The 17,951-nt window shown below is 39.6% G+C and overlaps 1 non-coding gene across 1 annotated transcript; it reads right to left on the reverse strand.

Annotated features, from left to right (window-relative positions):
* Window positions 1-5,012: 5,012 nt before the first annotated feature.
* Window positions 5,013-5,119, reverse strand: LOC114115976 (U6 spliceosomal RNA). Its single transcript, XR_003590076.2, has one exon. It is a non-coding gene; the product is annotated as a U6 spliceosomal RNA (small nuclear RNA).
* Window positions 5,120-17,951: the final 12,832 nt, after the last annotated feature.

Consider the following 17,951-nt stretch of genomic DNA (forward strand, 5'->3'; position numbering starts at 1 on the left):
TCCCACATGCCACAGAGCAACTAAGTCAATGGTGGTGGTTTAGTCGCTAAGTCATGTCCGACTCTTTGCGATTTCATGGACTGTAGCCCACCAGGCTCCTCTGTCTGTGGGATTCTCCAAGCAAGAATACGGGAGTGGGTTGCCGTCTTTCTTCAGGGGGATCTTCTCCACCCAGAGATTGAACCCGGGTCTCCTGCATTGCTGGCAGATTCTTTACCAACTGAGTTACTTGGGACGCCCGCCAAGCCCATAGGCGGCAACTACTGAGCCTGTGCTCTAGAGCCCAAGAGCAGCATCCACTGACCCCTTGCGCCGCAACTACTGAAGCCCGTATGCCGTAGAGCCCATGTTCCGCGACAAGAGAAACCACCTCAGTGAGAAGCCCAGGCACCGCAACTGAGAGAATAGCTACCGCGTATCACGACTAGAGGAAAGCCCGCTGAGCAATGAAGATACAGTACAGCCAAAAAGAAATAAGTAAATAAAAAAATTTAAAGGGTGGATTTTTAAAAAAAAAAAAGTGAAGACCTATTTCATGTTTTAATGTATCCAAAATTTTCGGTTCTTTTTACTCCTTTAGTCAACTTATCTCTCACTTAAGCAAGTCACTTGACTTTATATTCATTCTCTGGAAAGTAGGTAACAATTTTACCCCTTTAATTATTGTGACAGTTAATTTTATATGTCAATTTGGCAAGGCCATCATAGCCAGTTGTGCAGTCAAGTATCCTCTAGATGTTGTTATGACAATGTTTCCAGAATGTGATTAACATTTAAATCAGTAGGCTTTGAGTAAAACAGATTACCCTTAATAGTGTGGGTAGGTCTAATACAATCAGTGGAAATTCTTAAAAGATTAAGAACCCCAAAAGAAGGAATTTAGCCTCCAGACTGTCTTTAGACTCAAGACTGAAAGACTGACTTCTGAAAGAATATCCAGCCTGCATCCTGTGCTGCAGACTTCAGATCTGTCAGGCCCCAGAAACTCACCAGTCAATTCCTTAAGATAAGTCTCTCTCTCCTTCTCTCCCTCTTTTTCTCTCCCTACATATAAAATTTATTTAAGATAGATAGATGATAAACAGATATATATAAACTGAGATCCTATTGATTATGTTTCTTTGGCGAACCCTAACGAATACAATTACCTTCCTTGCAATGATTTTAAAGGTGGCAATGTGGCTTAGGTTTAGAAAAGTTTAGGTATACAGAAAGACCACTGTTCATGTACCACTCTAGGAAGTTAAACTTCTCTTAAAGATCTTATTATCTCCTCTCTTCCCCACCTCAATATTGACTTTAAATAAGTAGCAATTATCATTACCACTTTATAAAGGTGAGGCAAAAAGAAGATAGGAAAACTCTGTGTCATCAAGTCAAATCAATTGACCCAGAAGCTTTGCTAAATTCTGGACTCTCTTTTAAAGGCCAAAACAATATTTTTCAATGTTTAATAGGTAACATTTGTTTATCAACTTACTTTGCTTGTTTAAAATAGATTTTCCTCTGATATCAAACACTTACCATCTATCCCTATATCTCCTCTAATGTTTCAGTTCTCTTCTTACACTCTGTTACGGAAGTGTAGGATGTAAAATCACAGAGCACAAAATTCTGTACAAGGTGGATCTCATGCTTGAAAGCTTTATGATTTTTATCTATCTGACATAGGATTTTGAAGTGATCATTGCATGACTATAATTGAACTTGCTACCAATGAATACTCAGGGGTATTATTAAGTTTTCTGTTTCAATGAATTTCCTGTTATTAGTTCCATTCACTTAGCAATTTAATAAATGGACAATAAAACTAGCACACTTCAAATATGGAAGAGTTCCAAACCTTTAGCAATTTACAATACACACCAGGGATTCAAAGTCTGCTGACAGGTGAAAGCTCACCCATGATTACTAAGATTGGTATCAATCCATGGGCTCCCAAAATGCCCAGTAAGCAGCTTGGAACTTAGTTTCCAGAATTATCTGACTCAACACATGTTTTTTCTATTGCTTAAGTAAAAGTTTAGAGCCCAAAGAAAAAGTACAGATCACTTCACAGATTGCCTACATGAAGTAATCACTTTAAACAAGCAAAATATACCAAGATACTTTGTAACCAGCTAACTTTTAAAAATACTTAAAATTTTTTTGACTACTCAAAGCAAAGATAATAATGATGCACTGTGACATTTGTAGCATGCAGGAGTGAAATACATGAAAATAATGACAAAAAGCTGGGAGGAGAAAAAAATGTAAGTTTGAAAGATTCTTATACTATACAGTCAGTTGTTGTTGTTCAGTCAAGACTGACTCTGCAACCCCATGGAAGCAGCATGCCAGGCTTCCCTGTCCTTCACTATCTCTCAGAGTTTGCTCAAACTCATGTCCATTGAATCGATGATACCATCCAACCATCTCATCCTCCTTCTCCTCCTGCCCTCAATCTTTCCCAGCTTCAGGATCTTTTCCAATGAGTCAGCTCCTTGTATCAGGTGCCCAAAGTATTGGAGCTTCAGCTTCAGCATCAGTCCTTCCAATGAATATTCAGGGTTGATTTCCTATAGGATTGGCTGGTTTGATCTTGCTGTCCAAGGGATTCTCAAGAGTCTTCAGCACTATATTTGAAAGCACCAATTCTTCAGTGCTCAGCCTTTTTTATGGTCCAACTCTCACACCCATCTATGACTACTGGAAAAACCATAACTTTGATGATACAGACCTTTGTTGGCAAAGTAATATCTCTGCTTTTAAATATGCTGTCTAGGTTTGTCGTAGCTACCACATGCTCTTTTTTTCCAAAGAGCATACATTTTAATTTCATGACTTCAGCCACCATCCGCAGTGATTTTGGAGTCCAAGAAGATAAATACGGCCAGCGGTAAGTTATTTGATGGCATGCTACACTAAAGATGTATACTATAAATGCTAGAGAAACAGCTACAGATAAAGTGGTATAGTTAATAAGGTAATAGTGAAAAACTCAATTAATCCACATAAAAAAAGAAAAAGAGGAAAAATGAGAATAGGAAACAAACAGCAAAATCCAGATCAACCAAACCCCATCAATAGTCATGTTAAATATAAATGGTTTAGCTCATATCCAGAATATATAAAGAAAAAAACAACAAAAAGACAACCCAACTTAAAAATAAACAAAGGATTTTTTCCCCAAACTTTAAACTTTTTATTTAGTATTGAGGTATAGGTGATTAACTATGGACATTTAGGCTGCTTCCATGTCTTGGCTATTGTAAACAGTACTGCAATGAACAGTGGGGTGCAGGTATTCTTTTGGATCACGTTTTTCTCCAGATATATGCCCAGAAGTGGGATTACAGGGTCATATGGTAGCTAGACAAAGGATTTAATCAGCCATTTCTCCAAAGAAGATACATAATAGTCCAATAAGCCCACAAAATATTTTTTCAACATAACTAAACTTCAGGAATGTAAATTGATGCACACACTTTAGAAAAACAATTTGGCAGCTTCTCAAAATATTAAACACAGAGATATCATAACCCAGCAAATCTACTCCTATACCCTAGAAAATCGGGACTGTATATCCATATAGAATTTTTTCTACAAATATTAATTGTAGTATTATTCATAATAGCCCAAAAGTGGAAAAAACAAAATGTCTACCAAACGACAAATAGGTAAACAAAGTGTAGAATAGTCATAAAATTAAATATTTCAGTAATAGAAAGGAATGAGGTTCTAATACATGATACAACATGTATCCAGATTTGCAGTGTAGGAGATGGAAACACCGTGGAATTCGATGTTGTTGAGGAGAAAAGGGTATGGAGGCAGTAATGTTACAGGCCTTACTGGAGTTTCAGTGCCAGGCATAAACATGCAGCAAACTGTAACCATTATAGATGCTACCCATATAGTAGGGGTTCTCTGCCAATTACCAGAATTACCAAAACAGAAGAAAAGGGAAGAGACCAAGGCATGGAAGCATGGTCCAGAAGACCAGGCCCAACAGTGCCAGCCCAGCCTCAGGCCATAGCTCTCACTGTACTACACATGGAGACCCCATGAGCAACAGCCACCATCTTCTAACCCTCTGGTGCAGGAAAAAACAGGGGAGTGTGCTGATAACCAGGAGATAGGAGATCAAGGTCGACTAATGTTTTAAAAGAAACATCAGACCCAAAATGGAGTCACTTGTGCTAAGCCCACCTCACCAAGCCAAAACTTAATACCAAACCAAACTGTAGTTTCAGTCTTCCACAGGAATGTGATCTTAAGTGGTCAGTCTGGAATTTCCTGATCAGTGGTAACGAGGTAATCCTGCCTGAGAGACCCCTTCCATCCCCCAAAGAAAGATTAGGTAATCTACTTTTTTCCCTTGCCTGCCCCCTTTTTGTGTGTGTGTGTGTGTTTATTTTTTAATTTTTATTTATTTTTTTTACTTTATTTTACTTTACAATACTGTATTGGTTTTGCCATACATTGACATGAATCCACCACGGGTGTACATGCGTTCCCAAACATGAACCCCCCTCCCACCTCCCCTCCCCATAACATCTCTCTGGGTCATCACCGTGCACCAGCCCCAAGCATGCTGTATCCTGCGTCAGACATAGACTGGCGATTCGATTCTTACATGATAGTATACATGTTACAATGCCATTCTCCCAAATCATCCCACCCTCTCCCTCACCCTCTGAGTCCAAAAGTCCGTTATACACAGCTGTGTCTTTTTTCCTGTCTTGCATACAGGGTCGTCATTGCCATCTTTCTAAATTCCATATATATGTGTTAGTATACTGTATTGGTGTTTTTCTTTCTGGCTTACTTCACTCTGTATAATCGGCTCCAGTTTCATCCATCTCATCAGAACTGATTCAAATGAATTCTTTTTAATGGCTGAGTAATACTCCATTTTGTATATGTACCACAGCTTTCTTATCCATTCATCTGCTGATGGACATCTAGGTTGTTTCCATGTCCTGGCTATTATAAACAGTGCTGCGATGAACATTGGGGTACATGTGTCTAAAAATATGGAACGCTTCACGAATTTGCGTGTCATCCTTGCACAGGGGCCATGCTAATCTTCTCTGTATCGTTCCAGTTTTAGTATATGCGCTGCCAAAGCGAGCACCTTGCCTGCCCCCTTTTGTCTACAAAAATCTTTCCTTTTCAGCAGCTTTTCTATTCACTAAGTGGGATGCTGCCTAAATCATGAATCATTGAATAAAGCCAATTTGATCTTTAAACGTACACTTAAATTTTGTTTTTTAGTAGCAGTGAGACAGAATATGCATTGGTTTTGTAGATTATGATTTCTTAGGGACCCGCCTCACCAAAGACAGCAAAAAAAGATGAAGGAAAATCGAAGAGATGAGTCCAAGGTCAACAGCCACCTCAAAGTTGGCACAGATTCAATTACCTCTGTGCTGTGCTTAGTCACTCAGTCATGTCCAACTCTTTGCGACCCCATGGACTATAGCCCACCAGGCTCCTCTGTCCATGGGGATTCTCCAGGCAAGAATACTGGAGTGGGTTGCCATGCCCTTCTCCAGGGGATCTTCCCAACCCAGGGATAGAACCCAGGTCTCCCACACTGCAGGCAGATTCTTTACCATCTGAGCCACCAGGGAAGCCCTCAGTTATCTCTGCTGATGCCCGGAAAACCCTAAACCATGGCATGGCAAAGAGACAAAGTAGCTGATCCTGCATGTGAGTGGGGGTAGCACTGAAAGTTTCAATCCTCTATTCTTACGTTTGTGAGGGCAACCAGCCCTCATCTGTTCCTAAGGCTAAGTAGGGATGGCCTAAGTAAAGGTTAGCTTTACTATTTAGTCATCCAATAAGAAGAAATAAATATGGAATTCCAGCAGTAAAAAATGAACTAGAGGTTGGAGCTAACACCCTCCAGTGCTTGGTTGTTGCCCACTGACCAGATAATTAGAAGTATCTGCATTCCCTATGCAGCTTAGGGTTTTTAATATTTTCAACATAAACTTTAATATTAGTAAATGGAAATTTCAATGAAATAGAGTTGGGAGACTAGAATGGGGAGCTCTTGTGCCCTATAACAGTAACCGAGTCCAACAGGAAGAAGAAAAAGTCTTCTTTCTTGGGGCTTTCCCAACTTCCTTTCCCTCTATAAAAACATCCTCCTTCTATTGCCTTGTGGAGACTTGCACATGGATGAATGGTTGCAGACGCCAAATTGCAATTTTCCACTTGTCTCAAATAAGCCCATCTTTGCTGGAGAAACACCTGGTAGTCTATTTATCTCAGATCAACAAGATCTATCTTTTGGATACTAACAAATGTAAGGGTTTTTTTTTTTTTAAGCCTGTTTTTCTTGATATACCTTTAAGGATTTTTTAAATTGTTTCATATCTGGTCAAGCTGAACTTTTTTTTTTAGTTTTTATTTTTTAATTTTAAAATCTTTAATTCTTACATGTGTTCCCAAACATGAACCCCCCTCCCACCTCCCTCCCCATAACATCTCTCTGGGTCATCCCCATGCACCAGCCCCAAGCATGCTGTATCCTGCGTCAGACATAGACTGGCGATTCGATTCTTACATGATAGTATACACGTTAGAATGCCATTCTCCCAAATCATCCCACCCTCTCCCTCTCCCTCTGAGTCGAAAAGTCCGTTATACACAGCTGTGTCTTTTTTCCTGTCTTGCATACAGGGTCGTCATTGCCATCTTTCTAAATTCCATATATTTGTGCTAGTATACTGTATTGGTGTTTTTCTTTCTGGCTTACTTCACTCTGTATAATTGGCTCCAGTTTCATCCATCTCATCAGAACTGATTCAAATGAATTCTTTTTAACGGCTGAGTAATACTCCATTGTGTATATGTACCACAGCTTGCTTATCCATTCATCTGCTGATGGACATCTAGGTTGTTTCCATGTCCTGAACTTTTTAAGAAGCTCATTTTTAATTTGTAATACAATTTTATGACTAGATTTTTTAAAGTCTATTGTGATAATGTGATTTGCAGTAAATTCATACTTAGTTTTCATCTCCTTTTCTGGCACAGAGCTCCTGTCAACTACATATTGGCACTTACTGTGGGCACTTGGCATCTACCTCTACAAGCATTAAATCATGTGCTGCTGCAGTTTCTGACCTTCAACATCCCCTGAAAGGAGTTCAGGGTGGAAAACAGAAATGAGGCACTCTTAGCTTGGGGGAAAAACTGGCAGGACAAGTCTTCAGATAGATATTTTCAGGAGCCAATTTTATGAGCCTAATTCTTTTATCTCCCCATATCTAGAAAAGCACTAAAATCCTTCCTAGCGATGACTGTTCCCCATTACTAGCAAAAAGCTCCACCAGACTAGTAGACGTCATTTAGAAAAATAGGTGCTTGATTGCATGTATTCCCCCTTTACCAAAATCATATATATATTGATCTTTCCCCTCTTCCCCTTAGGAGCTGTTTCTCAGAGCCATCTGAGGTACTGTCTCATGGGCTGCAGTCCTCATTTTGCCCCCAATAAAACTTAACTTGTAACTGTCACAGTTTTTTTTATAAGTCGACACTTCTAAAACCCTTGGAATTTCCTAAGGGTTTCCTGAGAGTCATTAAGGGGTTTTTCATTATGGTAATGAGGTGACTTTTGGAAAGCACCTAAAGATGAGATCTGGTTGCCCTCTCAACCATAAGATTAGAGGATTGGAACATTCAGTGCCACCCCAACTCACATACCCCTCACCAGGGAGAGGATAGCAGCTGCGGGTTGAATCAACCACAAATAGCCAATGATCTGATCAATAACCTACATATATCCATTAGCCTAGGTAATGGATCCTCCATAAAAATCCAAACAGACAGAGTTCTGAGAGCTTCCAGGTTGGTAAACACTTCGGGATTTGGGGACAGTGGCAGCCCGAGGAAGGCATGGGAGGAAGATCCGCACTGTTTCCTCACACCTTGTCCTGTGCATCTCTTCTATCTGGCTGCTCCTGAGTTTTATCTTGTCATAGCAAATCTATAATCTAGTGCATAAACTGTTTTCTTGGGTCTTGTTAGCCTAACTAACTAGCAAACTAATCCAAGGAGAGGATCTGGGACCCTGATGTATAGTCAGAAGTCCGGGTAACATCTGAAGTGGAATGCAGTCTTATGGGACCAAGCCCTCAGTCTTTGGAATCTGACATTATCTCTGGTAGAGAATGTCATAATTGAGCTTAATTATAGGACATCTTGTTTGCTGGTGTGAGAAAAACATATACACACACCTCAGAATTTGTATCAAAATCTTAATCAACAAACTGTAAGTACCTGTTCAAAGGGGTCCCAAATAATCATATTTTTAAAAGCTGATGTGGTTAATCAATATCAGAAGACTATACTTCAGGGCAAGCATATTACCAGGGGCAAAAGAGATAATTTCCAGAGAATACAATCAGTTTATCAAGAGGACTTAGCATCATAAATGTATGTTCACCATATAACAGAGGTCCAAAGTACATGAAGCAAAGATGATAGAATTGAAAGAGAAAAGACAAATTAATGGTTATCATAGTTAATTTCATCATCCTTCTCTTAGTAGTTGGTAGAAAGATTAAACAGAAAATCAGCTAGGATGTAATGACTTCATTCTATCAACCAATTTGTGGTACTAGACATGTGAATACGCCATTTAACAATAGTGATTTACATACACATCGCTAGTGAGAATTTTAAATGTTACAATCACTGTGGAAGATAGTGGCAATTTCTTATAAAACTAAACATATACTTACCATATGTCCAAACAGTTTTACTCCAGAACCTTTACCCGAGAGAAATGAGAGTATATGTTCATACAAGACTTGAACACAAACATTCACTGCAGCTTATCCATAATGGCAAAAAACTGAAAGCAAGTCAAAGATAATTACCAGAGGAGTGGCTAAACAATCTGGGGCGCATGCATACAATATTATACTACTTAATAAAACTACTAACACCAAGACACAGTGGACTGTGCTGAGTGAAGAAAGTCACACACAGAAAGGCATGTGTTACATAATTCCTTTTATATAAAATTTTAGAGCAGGAACTATTAGAAAATAGATCAGTGATTTCCAGGAGCTGAAGATGTGGGTAGGGCTAAGAAGAAGGAGGATTAACTGAGAGAAAGAACTAAGGGACCTTTGGGGATGATGAAAATGTCATATATTTTTATTATAGAGGTAGAAATCCAGATATATTTACTTGCCAGAACATATGGAACTATACAGTTAAAATGACTGTGTTTTCAATATGTACAGAAGCCAAGATACGTTAAAGACCTGTGTCCACCAATGGATGGATGGATAAAGACATGGTGTATAAACGTATTTACAGTGAAATATTATTTAGCCATAAAGAAGAATGAAATCTAACCATTTGCAACAACATGGATGGAACTTGAGGGCATTATTCTCAGTGAAATAAATCAGACAGAGAAAGACAAATACTGTATGATCTCACCTATATGTAGAATTTAAACACACACATACACACACAACCAAGCTCATAGATGCAAAGAACACGTTGGTGGCTGCCAAAAGTGGAGGGTAGGCAAAATGAATGAAGGGGGTCAACAATACAACTTCCAGTTATATATAAATAAGTCATGGGATGTAATGTACAGCATGACGACTATAGCTAATAATACTGTATTGCATTTTTGAAAATTGCTAAGAGTAAATCTTGAAAGGATTTATCATAAGGAAAAATCTATAACTATGTATGGTGACAGGTGTCAACTAGATTCCTTGTGGTGATCATTTCACAATGTATAAAAATGTCAAATCATTAAAATAGAATGGCTGCCTTGTATTCTTTGTAAATCACACCTCAATAAATTTCATTTTAAAAACAATATGTTGTGTTCAAGTTTTAAGCAAACACAAGGGGCATCCCTGGTGGCTCAACGGTAAAGAATTCGCCTGCCAACGCAGGAGACACAGGTTCAATCCTTGATCCCGCGCAATCCCACAGAGGTGGAGCAGCTAAGCCCGTGCACCACAACTATTGAGCCTATGCTCTAGAGCCTGGGAACCGCAACTGCTGAGCCCATGTCCCGCAGCTGCTGAAGCGGGAGCGCCCAAGAGCCTGCGCTCCACAGCAAGAGAAGCTATGGCGATGAGACGCCTGTGCGCCGCAGTTAGAGTAGTCCCTGCTCACCGCAACTAGAGAAAAGCCCCCGCAGTAATGGCGGCTGAGCACAGCCATAAATAAACTTATGTTTTAAACAATAAACACAAATTATGTTTTAAACAATAAACACAAAAACAGCTCTCAACACAGATCTCACAAGCTGTGAGGAGGTGTATCCATATCTTCTATGTATAACCCCCATACTTAAAATTCCTTTCCAGTACTGATCTGTGATTGAAATCTAAAGTTTCCTATTTCTTTTTAAAGTTGAGTAATATTGCATAGAGTATGATACTGGAAACAAAAATCCTTTACATTAAATAAGAAACTCATTTACAGGCAGTATCTGCCACATTCATAAACCAGTGTGATACACACTGTGACCAAAACACAACATGAAAATTGCTCCTAGCACTTGGCATCACCGTAGGAGTTTGCTACCTGAGAGTGAATCAGAGGATAAAAAGGAGGAAATTAAAGTGAGGAGGAAGACAGATTCTCTTGGCTTACTTTTTATTTCAGGGCTGATTGGACAATTAGTCCAGTCTGTAACATGAATGAGAAAAGACAGTCAATCAATGTGAACACCAAAATGAATGAGATGTTAAAATTTTGGGCAAAGATTTTAAAACAGCTATCATAAAAATGTTTCCACAGACAACTATAAATTCTCTTGAAACAAATGGGAAAAAAAAAAAACAGAAAAATCTTAGCAAAAACATAAAGTTATAAAAAGAACTAAGCACAAATTAAAGAACTGAGGGATTCAGTAACTGAAGCTCGAAGTTCTTTAGATGGGTTCAGTAGGAACATGGAGATGACAAGGGATAGAATATCCGAACTTGAGACCCAATCAATACAACTTTCCCAGAGTCTGAACAACAGCAAGGGAAGAGACTGGAGAAAAAAAATGAACAGAGTCTCAAAGACCTATGGGACAATACCAAATCATTTAACACACATATCACTGGAATCCCAGAAGAAGGGGAAGAAGGAGGAGAGGGAAGAAGCGGGGGAAAGATCACAAAAGAGTGGGGGCTCAGCTCATTGCTGGACTTGAAGAAAGTATTCAAAGAAATAATCACTGAAAACCTCCCAAACTTGGCAAAACTATACCGGCAGAAATAATTGACTATTATCACAGAGAAATGCTATATGAGCACAGAAGATAGAGTTCCCCCCTTTGTAATGGGGACATGGAAGTATGAATGAACCTAGAGGTTCACTGGAACAGACCTCGGTGTTTCCACATCTGGCGATAATAGTGAGCAGGCAATAACAGTAACAAAGTTAAGGTAACCAAGGCCTTAGACCCCTCAGAGAGAAAGGTCTGAGTCTCTCACTGAGCAAGAAACCCAGACAAGCAGGAATGCTGAGTGAGAGTGTAGGGGAATCTAGAATGAGTGATAGAAAAAGACGATCGATAACAATTATGGTCTTAGGACCAACTGCGGCAGCAAGGTCAGTATTTGTCCTACATAACTCTCAAAATGAATAGCCAGTCCAGGTTCGATGCATGATACTAGGTGCTTGGGGCTGGTGTACTGAGATGACCCAGAGGGATGGACGGGGAGGGAGGAGGGAAGGGTGTTCAGGATGGGGAACACGTGTATATCCATGGCAGATTCGTGTTGATGTGTGGCAAAACCAATACAATATTGTAAAGTAATTAACCTCCAATTAAAATAAATAAATTTATATTTTAAAAAATAGATATAGCTCACAAAGAGAGAGAGAGAAAAGAAAACATATATACACTAAGACTTTAGGTAAGGGACAAACTGGAGAGAGGGTAATCTTTCCCATCTTTGTTCTATGTCCATGGACTTTTACACAGCTATAATTATTCTATGTATTGAACTATATGCTTTGCTCTACTTGATTCATCATTGTATCATAAATAGCTAAAAGTTTTCAATGCAGTTTCTAGAACTGTCTTTTATTGGCTCTGAGGTAGGTAGAGTTTCAAACAATGTCACCAAGATTCCATGCTCTAATCTCCAGAGCCTTGAAAGTAAGATATTCACTTGTGATGACTGTGTTGTGTTAAAGACCACAGCTCTCCTTACAAGGGGGAGATATCTAGGCAAGCCTAAACTAATTACATGAGACCTTTAAAGCATATTAACTTTCTCTGGTGGCAGATAAGAAAGGCAAAATATAGAGTAAGAAGCTCAGGATAAGAAGGACTTGAAATGCTGTTGCTGGTTTGAAATGGAATGGATCATGTGAGAAGAAATGCAGATGAGCTTAAGGAGCTGAAGATTTCCCCAGCAACAGACAACAAGGAAAAGGAGATCTCAGTCCTACAAGAGCAACGAACAGAATTCTGACAACAGAAATAAACTTTGAAGAAGACCCTGAGCTCCAGATAAGAACTCAGGCTGTCAACACCTTGACTTCGGTCTTATGGTATTCTGTGCCTATCTCAGTTGGTAAAAAATCCACCTGCAATGCAGGAGGCCCCGGTTCGATCCCTGGGTCCGGAAGTTTCACTGGAGAAGGGATAGGCTACCTACTCCAGTATTCTTGGGCTTCCCTTGTGGCTCAGCTGGTAAAGAATTCGCCTGCAATGCAGGAGACTTGGGTTCGATCTCCGGGTAGGGAAGATCCCCTGGAGAAGGGTAAGGCTGCCCATTGCAGTATTCTGGCCTGGAGAATTCCTTGGACTGTATAATCCATGGGGTCACAAAGAGTCATACATGGCTGAGCGATTTTCACTTTCACTTTCAAGCACAGAATCAGTTTAAACTGCCTGGACTTCTGACCTACAGAACTATCAGCAAATATATGAGTGTTGTGGTAATGTGTTATATAGTAATAGAAACCAATGTAGCTTTAAAATAGCCCATTGATCCTAAATTACTTGACTGTTGCCCATATTTTGCCCTAATGGATAGTGCTGCTATATAAAGCCTCCACATTCCCGAAGTCCAAAACCTCTAAACCTCATTTCTAGCCTGCCTATCTTTAAGTGAGAACTCAGAAATGGAATTATCATGTAAAAGGAATATGAACTTTTTAATGGCCTTGATTCATAACTTATATTACTTTCTAACATGTCCATCTCAAAAGTTCCATTTTATAAATTAGAATAAAAACATACCCTTACCTCACCCAAAGGGAATTTTGTTTAATCTTTTATTCCAAACAGTGTAACATATGGCTGACTACTGTTGTTTAGTCTCTAAGCCATATCTAACTCTTTTGCGACCACGTGGACTATAGCCCACTAGTCTGCTCTGTCCTTGGGATTTCCCAGGCAAGAATACTGGAGTGGATTGCCATTTCCTTCTCCAGGGGATCTTCCCAACCCAGAGATCAAACACTTATCTCCTCCACTGCAGGCATATTCTTTACCATTGAGCCACTTGGGAAGCCCATGACTAACTATGAGTGAGTGAGTGATTGTTAGTTGCTTCAGTTCAGTTCAGTTCAGTCACTCAGTCATGTCCAACTCTTTGCGACCCCGTGAATCGCAGCACGTCAGACCTCCCTGTCCATCACCAACTACCGGAGTTCACTCAGATTCATCTCCATCGAGTCAGTGATGCCATCCAACCATCTCATCCTCTGTCATCCCCTTCTCCTAATGCCCTCAATCCCTCTCAGCATCAAAGTCTTTTCCAATGAGTCAACTCTTTGCATGAGGTGGCCAAAGTACTGGAGTTTCAGCTTTAGCATCATTCCTTCCAAAAGAAATCCCAGGGCTGATCTCCTTCAGAATGGACTGGTTGGATCTCCTTACAGTCCGAGGGACTGTCAAGAGTTTTCTCCAACACAACAGTTCAAAAGCATCAATTCTTTGGCACTCAGCTTTCTTCACAGTCCAACTCTCACATCCATACATGACTACTGGAAAAACCATAGCCTTGACTAGATGGACTTTAGTCAGCAAAGTAATGTCTCTGCTTTTGAACATGCTGTCTAGGTTGATCATAACTTTTCTTCCAAGGAGTAAGCATCTTTTAATTTCATGGCCGCAGTCACCATCTGCAGTGATTTTGGAGCCCCCCAAAAAAATAAAGTCTAACACTTAGTCATGTCCAACTCTTTGCAACCCTATGGACTGTAGCCAGCCAGGCTCCTCTGTCCATAGAATTCTTCACACAAGAATACTGGGGTGGGTTGCCATTGTTTTCTCCAGGGGTTCTTCCCAACTCAGGGATCAAATCTGGGTCTCCTGCATTGCAGCAGATTCTTTACCATCTGAGCCAGCAGGGAAGCCATGACTAACTATATCTTATTTTAAATTGGGATGGCCCTACAGACTTCAGCAGTACATGAACCACGAACTTCCAGATGTTCAAGCTGGTTTTAGAAAAGGCAGAGGAACCAGAGATCAAATTGCCAACATCCGCTGGATCATGGGAAAAGCAAGAGAGTTCCAGAAAAACATCTATTTCTGCTTTATTGACTATGCCAAAGCCTTTGACTGTGTGGATCACAACAAACTGTGGAAAATTCTGAAAGAGATGGGAATACCAGACCACCTGATCTGCCTCTTGAGAAACCAATATGCAGGTCAGGAAGCAACAGTTTGAACTGGACATGGAGCAACAGACTGGTTCCAAATAGGAAAAGGAGTATGTCAAGGCTGTATATTGTCACCCTGCTTACTTAACTTCTATGCAGAGTACATCGTAAGAAACGCTGGGCTGGAAGAAGCACAAGATAGAATCAAGACTGCAGGGAGAAATATCAATAACCTCAGAGATGCAGATGACACCACCCTTATGGCAGAAAGCCTCTTGATGAAAGTGAAGGAAGCGAGTGAAAAAGTTGGCTTAAAGCTCAAGATTCAGAAAACGAAGATCATGGCATCTGGTCCCATCATTTCATGGGAAATAGATGGGAAACAGTGGAAACAGTATCAGACTTTATTTTGGGGGGCTCCAAAATCACTGCAGATGGTGATTGCAGCCATGAAATTAAAAGATGCTTACTCCTTGGAAGGAAAGTTATGACCAACCTAGACAGCATATTGAAAAGTAGAGATATTACTTTGCCAACAAAGGTCCGTCTAGTCAAGGCTATGGTTTTTCCAGTGATAATGTATGGATGTGAGAGTTGGACTGTGAAGAAAGCTGAGCACTGAAGAACTGATGCTTTTGAACTGTTGTGTTGGAGAAGACTCTTTTTTTTTTTTTTAATTTTAAAATCTTTAATTCTTACATGCATTCCCAAACATGAACCCCCCTCCCACCTCCCTCCCCATAACATCTATCTGGGTCATCCCCATGCACCAGCCCCAAGCATGCTGCATCCTGCGTCAGACATAGACTGGCGATTCAATTCACATGATAGTATACATGTTAGAATGTCATTCTCCCAAATCATCCCACCCTCTCCCTCTCCCTCTGAGTCCAAAAGTCCGTTATACACATCTGTGTCTCTTTCCCTGTCTTGCATACAGGGTCGTCACTGCCATCTTCCTAAATTCCATATATATGTGTTAGTATACTGTATTGGTGTTTTTCTTTCTGGCTTACTTCACTCTGTATAATCGGCTCCAGTTTCATCCATCTCATCAGAACTGATTCAAATGAATTCTTTTTAATGGCTGAGTAATACTCCATTGTGTATATGTACCACAGCTTTCTTATCCATTCATCTGCTGATGGACATCTAGGTTGTTTCCATGTCCTGGCTATTATAAACAGTGCTGTGATGAACATTGGGGTACATGTGTCTCTTTCAATTCTGGTTTCCTTGGTGTGTATGCCCAGAAGTGGGATTGCTGGGTCATAAGGTAGTTCTATTTGCAATTTTTAAGGAATCTCCACACTGTTCTCCATAGTGGCTGTACTAGTTTGCATTCCCACCAACAGTGTAGGAGGGTTCCCTTTTCTCCACACCCTCTCCAGCATTTATTGCTTGCAGATTTTTGGATCGCAGCCATTCTGACTGGTGTGAAGTGGTACCTCATTGTGGTTTTGATTTGCATTTCTCTAATAATGAGTGATGTTGAGCATCTTTTCATGTGTTTGTTAGCCATCCGTATGTCTTCTTTGGAGAAATGTCTATTTAGTTCTTTGGCCCATTTTTTTATTGGGTCGTTTATTTTTCTGGAGTTGAGCTGCAGAAGTTGCTTGTATATTTTTGAGATTAGTTGTTTGTCAGTTGCTTCATTTGCTATTATTTTCTCCCATTCAGATGGCTGTCTTTTCACCTTGCTTATATTTTCCTTTGTTGTGCAGAAGCTTTTAATTTTAATTAGATCCCATTTGTTTATTTTTGCTTTTATTTCCAGCATTCTGGGAGGTGGATCATAGAGGATCCTGCTGTGATTTATGTCTGAGAGTGTTTTGCCTATGTTCTCCTCTAGGAGTTTTATAGTTTCTGATCTTACATTTAGATCTTTAATCCATTTTGAGTTTATTTTTGTGTGCGGTGTTAGAAAGTGATCTAGTTTCATTCTTTTACAAGTGGTTGACCAGTTTTCCCAGCACCACTTGTTAAAGAGATTGTCTTTACTCCATTGTATATTCTTGCCTCCTTTGTCAAAGATAAGGTGTCCATATGTGTGTGGATTTATCTCTGGGCCTTCTATTTTGTTCCATTGATCTATATGTCTGTCTTTGTGCCAGTACCATACTGTCTTGATGACTGTGGCTTTGTAGTAGAGCCTGAAGTCAGGCAAGTTGATTCCTCCAGTTCCATTCTTCTTTCTCAAGATTGCTTTGGCTATTCGAGGTTTTTGTATTTCCATACAAAGCTTGAAATTATTTGTTCTAGTTCTGTGAAAAATGTGGCTGGTAGCTTGATAGGGATTGCATTGAATTTGTAAATTGCTTTGGGTAGTATACTCATTTTCACTATATTGATTCTTCCAATCCATGAACATGGTATGTTTCTCCATCTATTAGTGTCCTCTTTGATTTCTTTCATCAGTGTTTTATAGTTTTCTATATATAGGTCTTTAGTTTCTTTAGGTAGATATATTCCTAAGTATTTTATTCTTTTCGTTGCAATGGTGAATGGAATTGTTTCCTTAATTTCTTTTTCTACTTTCTCATTATTCGTGTATAGGTATGCAAGGGATTTCTGTGTGTTGATTTTATATCCTGCAACTTTACTATATTCATTGATGAGCTCTAGTAATTTTCTGGTGGAGTCTTTAGGGTTTTCCATGTAGAGGATCATGTCATCTGCAAACAGTGAGAGTTTTACTTCTTCTTTTCCAATTTGGATTCCTTTTATTTCTTTTTCTGCTCTGATTGCTGTGGCCAAAACTTCCAGAACTATGTTGAATAGTAGCGGTGAAAGTGGGCACCCTTGTCTTGTTCCTGACTTTAGGGAAATGCTTTCAATTTTTCACCATTGAGGATAATGTTCGCTGTGGGTTTGTCATAGATAGCTTTTATTATGTTGAGGTATGTTCCTTCTATTCCTGCTTTCTGGAGAGTTTTTATCACAAATGGATGTTGAATTTTGTCAAAGGCCTTCTCTGCATCTATTGAGATAATCATATGGTTTTTATTTTTCAATTTGTTAATGTGGTGAATTACATTGATTGATTTGCGGATATTGAAGAATCCTTGCATCCCTGGGATAAAGCCCACTTGGTCATGGTGTATGATCTTTTAATGTGTTGTTGGATTCTGATTGCTAGAATTTTGTTGAGGATTTTTGCATCTATGTTCATCAGAGATATTGGCCTGTAGTTTTCTTTTTTGTGACATCTTTGTCAGGTTTTGGTATTAGGGTGAAGGTGGCCTCATAGAATGAGTTTGGAAGTTTACCTTCCTCTGCAATTTTCTGGAAGAGTTTGAGGAGGATAGGTGTTAGCTCTTCTCGAAATTTTTGGTAGAATTCAGCTG

This window comes from Ovis aries, chromosome 7, assembly GCF_016772045.2.
Source record: "Ovis aries strain OAR_USU_Benz2616 breed Rambouillet chromosome 7, ARS-UI_Ramb_v3.0, whole genome shotgun sequence".
NCBI lineage: Eukaryota > Metazoa > Chordata > Mammalia > Artiodactyla > Bovidae > Ovis > Ovis aries.